A 4,856-nucleotide genomic window follows, 5' to 3' on the forward strand; every position below is an offset into this window, starting at 1 on the left:
ATCCCTGGAATCAGTCTGGTAAACCTTCGCTGCACTCCCTCGAGAGCAAGAACATCCTTCCACAGAGGGGGAGACCAAAACTGCACGCAATACTCCAGGTGTGGCCTCACCATGGCCCTTTATAATTGCAGCAACACATCCCTCCTTCTATACTCGAAACACCTCGCAATGAAGGCCAACATACCACTTTACCACCTGCTGCACCTGCATGCTTACCTTCAGCGACTGGTGCACAAGGACACCCAGGTCCCGCTGCACAGCGAAAACAGCGCGGGAGCAGAGAGAGCCGGGACAGCGAAAACAGCGCCGGAGGAGAGAGCCGGGAGATTTAAAAAGGGCGGGAGGAGAGAGCCGGGAGATTTAAAAAGCACGGGAGGAGAGAGCCGGGAGATTTAAAAAGCGCTGGAGGAGAGAGCCGGGACAGTGCTGGGAGAGGTGAGTGCACAAAAGGTGTGGCAGGAGTGCCTTTAGTCACGGAGTGCTGATTGGAACAGAGTGCATCTGAGTTTAGGTGAGTGACTGAGTTCAGGTGAGTGGCCAGAGAGGGCTATGTTTTTGTTGGTGTTCGGGTTTATCCTTGAGGTTCGACAAAAAATGTTTTTTTTTAAAAAATATTTAAATTAATTAACTAGTTGAATATGGCTGGACAGGTGATGTGCTGTTGCTGTATGATGATGGAACTGGTGGATCCCATTGAGACCGTCAGTGACCACATCTGCAGCAAGTGTTGGCTGCTCGAGGAATTACGACTCAGAATTGATGAGCTGGAGACCGAGCTGCACACACTGCGGCACATCATGGAGGGGGAACATTACCTGGACGCTTTGTTTCAGGAGGCAGTCACACCCGGTAGAATAAGTTCTGTTAATTTGGACAGTGGTCAGGGACAGAGTGGTGTGACTGCAAGGGAGGCAGGTAGGGGAATCCTGAGTTTAGGAGTTGAGGAGCCTCAGCCCTTGACCTTGCCCAACAGGTATGAGGTACTTGCTCCCTGTGTGGATGAGGAAGAGGGCTGTAGGGAGGATGCGTTGACTGACCACTGCACCGTGGTACAGGAAGCCATTCAAGAGGGGGGAGCAAAAAGACAAGTGGTAGTTGTAGGGGATTCTATAATTAGGGAGATTGATGGCATCCTTTGTAAGCCAGATCGAGAGTCCCGCATGGTATGTTGCCTGCCCGGTGCCAGGGTGAGGGACATCTCTGATCGGCTTGAAAGGATTTTGGAGAGGGAGGGGGAGGATCCAGTTGCTGTGGTCCACGTTGGGACTAACAACATAGGTAAGACTAGGAAAGAGGACCTGTTTGGGGATTATCAAACACTAGGGACTAAATTAAAGAGCAGGTCCTCCAGGGTTATAATCTCTGGATTACTACCCGAGCCACGTGCCAATTGGCAGAGGGTTGAGAAAATTAGAGAAGTTAACACGTGGCTAAAGGAGTGGTGCGGGAAAGAGGGATTCCATTTCATGGGGCATTGGAATCAGTACTGGGGCAGGAGGGACCTGTACCGTTGGGACGGTCTTCACCTGAACCATTCTGGGACCAGTGTTCTAGCGAATAGGATAAATAGGTTGGTCACAAGGACTTTAAACTAGCAAGTTGGGGGGAAGGGAAGTGTAAAGCTATGGACAGTATAATGGTTAATGGAGATCAAGGCAGCAGGTTACGTGACAGGTTATTTTGTAGAGATATGGGTTCAAAGACAAGGAGAATTAGGAGAAAGGGTAAGAGGAAAAATAAATTGCGAAAAGTTGCTGATCAAGGTGTTAGGATTCATAATAAAAACATAAAAAACAGCATAAGTGTACTTTATCTGAATGCTCGTAGTATACGAAATAAGGTTAATGAGTTGATGGCACAAATCATCGTGAATGACTATGATTTAGTGGCCATTACTGAAACATGGTTAAAAGATGGTCACGACTGGGAGTTAAATATCCAAGGGTATCAGACTATACGAAAGGATAGAATGGACGGTAAGGGCGGTGGTGTAGCTTTGTTGCTTAAGGATGGCATCCGGGCAATAGTAAGGGATGATATTGGTGCTATGGAGGACAAGGTTGAATCAATTTGGGTGGAAATCAGGAATAGTAAGGCGAAAAGGTCACTGATAGGAGTAGTCTATAGGCCACCAAATAGTAACAGAATGGTAGGGCAGGCAATAAGCAAAGAAATAACGGATGCATGTAGAAATGGTACAGTGGTTATCATGGGAGATTTTCATCTGCATATTGATTGGTTTAACCAGGTTGGTAAAGGCAGCCTTCAGGAGGAGTTTATAGAATGTGCCCGGGATAATTTCCTGGAACAGTATGTAATGGAACCTACAAGGGAACAAGCGGTCCTAGATATGGTCCTGTGTAATGAGGCAGGATTGATTAATGATCTTATAGTTCGGGATCCTCTTGGAAGGAGCGACCACAATATGGTGGAATTTAAAATACAGTTGGAGGATGACAAGGTAAAATCAAACACTAGTGTTTTGTGCTTAAACAAAGGCGATTACAATGGGATGAGAGAAGAACTAGCTAAGGTAGACTGGGAGCAAAGACTTCATGGTGAAGCAGTTGAGGAACAGTGGAGAACCTTCCGTGCAATCTTTCACAGTGTTCAGAAAAGGTTCATACCAACAAGAAAGAAAGACGGTAGAAAGGGGAAAAATCGACCGTGGATATCTAAGGAGGTGAGGGAGAGTATCAAATTGAAGGAAAAAACATACAAAGTGGCAAAATTTAGTGGGAGACTAGAGGACTGGGTAGTCTTTAGGGGACAACAGAAAGCTATAAAAAAGCCATAAAGAAGAGTAAGGTAGACTGTGAAAGTAAACTGGCTCAGAACATAAAAGCAGATAGTAAAAGCTTCTACAAATATCTAAAGCAAAAAAGAGTCGCTAAGGTAAATATTGGTCCTTTGGAAGATGAGAAGGGAGATTTAATAATAGGAGACGGGGAAATGGCTGAGGAGCTGAACAGGTTTTTTGGGTCAGTCTTCACAGTGGAGGACACAAATAACATGCCAGTGACTGATGGAAATAAGGATATGATAGGTGAGGACCTTGAGAGGATTGTAATCACTAAGGAGGCAGTATTGGGCAAGCTAATGGGGCTAAAGGTAGACAAGTCTCCTGGCCCTGATGGGATGCATCCCAGAGTGTTAAAAGAGATGGCTAGGGAAATCGTAAACGCACTAGTGATAATTTATCAAAATTCACTAGACTCTGGGGTGGTCCCAGAGGATAGGAAAGTAGCAAACGTGACACCACTGTTTAAAAAAGGAGGTCGGCAGAAAGTGGGTAATTATAGGCCGGTAAGCTAAACTTCGGTTGCAGGGAAAATGCTGGAATCTATCATTAAGGAGGAAATAGCGGGGCACCTGGAGGGAAATTGTCCCATTGGGCAGACGCAGCATGGGTTCACAAAGGGTAGGTCGTGTCTGACTAATTTGGTAGAATTTTTTGAGGACGTTACCAGTGCAGTAGATAACGGGGAGCCAATGGATGTGGTATATCTGGATTTCCAGAAAGCTTTTGACAAGGTGCCACACAAAAGGTTGCTGCATAAACTAAAAATGCATGGCATTGAGGGTAAAGTGGTAGCATGGGTAGCGGATTGGTTAACTAACAGAAAGCAGAGAGTGGGGATAAATTGGTGTTTCTCTGGTTGGCAACCTGTAACTAGTGGGTTCCCTCAAGGATCAGTGTTGGGCCTGCAGTTGTTCACAATTTACATAGACAATTTAGAGTTGGGGACCAAGTGCAATGTGTCAAAGTTTGCAGACACTAAGATGAGTGGTAAAGCAAAAAGGGCAGAGGATACCGAAGTCTGCAGAAGGATTTGGATAGGTTAGGTGACTGGGCTAGGTTTGGAAGATGGAATTCAATGTTGCCAAGTGTGAGGCAATCCATTTTGGGAGGAATAACAGCAGAATGGATTATTATTTAAACGGTAAGATGTTAAAACATGCTGCTGTGCAGAGGGACCTGGGTGTGCTGGTGCACGAGTCGCAAAAAGTTGGTGTGCAGGTGCAACAGGTGATTAAGAAGGCTAATCGAGTTTTGTCTTTCATTGCTAGAGCGATGGAGTTCAAGACGAGTGAGGTTATGCTGCAATTGTAGAGGGTGCTGGTGAGGCCGCATCTGGAGTATTGTGTTCAGTTTTGTGCTCCTTACCTGAGAAAGGACATATTGGCACTGGAGGGAGTGCAGAGGAGATTCACTAGGTTGATCCCAGAGTTGAGGGGATTGGATTATGATGAGAGGTTGAGTAGACAGGGACTGTACTCATTGGAGTTTAGAAGGATGCGGGGGGGATCTTATTGAGACATATAAAATTATGAAGGGAATAGAAAGGATAGATGCGGGCAGGTTGTTTCCACTGGTCGGGTAAAATGCGAGTGCAATTTGAAGAATTTGAGAAAGGAAACCAAAGGGAGGCTGCCGGTCTGCTTGCGAGGGAAATGAGCTGGAGAGGCTGAATTACCAGTGAAGGAAATTCAAAAGATACAATATGAGACTTTGAAGTGAGCTATGAAAACATTTGTGCAATGGGCCCTGGTAGCTCAGTCGGTGGAGCATCAGACTTTTAATCTGAGGGTCCAGGGTTCAAGTTCCTGTCAGGGCTTTGATTTTGGCTCAAGGCGTTTGCTTCCCAATGAACGGAAATAAAAATAAAGAATGCAGGATGCTTTATGGAAAGTGGAAGAACCGTGACAACGTCGTGTTTGCCAAATTGCAAGAGCCGTCCAGAATTTTCAAGAATTTTTGCTCAATTTTCAGTGAATGTAAAAACTCTCTCCTGGTCTTATCCAGCATTATACCACTATAGTTTTCTGGCCATGTCTAATCACTTCCCAATTCG

General features: G+C 45.5%; 1 non-coding gene across 1 annotated transcript; it reads left to right on the forward strand.

Annotated features, from left to right (window-relative positions):
- Positions 1 to 4,546: 4,546 nt before the first annotated feature.
- trnak-uuu (transfer RNA lysine (anticodon UUU)) lies at positions 4,547 to 4,619 on the forward strand. The gene has a single exon. It is a non-coding gene; the product is annotated as a tRNA-Lys (tRNA).
- Positions 4,620 to 4,856: the final 237 nt, after the last annotated feature.

Source organism: Scyliorhinus torazame, chromosome 4, assembly GCF_047496885.1.
Source record: "Scyliorhinus torazame isolate Kashiwa2021f chromosome 4, sScyTor2.1, whole genome shotgun sequence".
Lineage (NCBI taxonomy): Eukaryota > Metazoa > Chordata > Chondrichthyes > Carcharhiniformes > Scyliorhinidae > Scyliorhinus > Scyliorhinus torazame.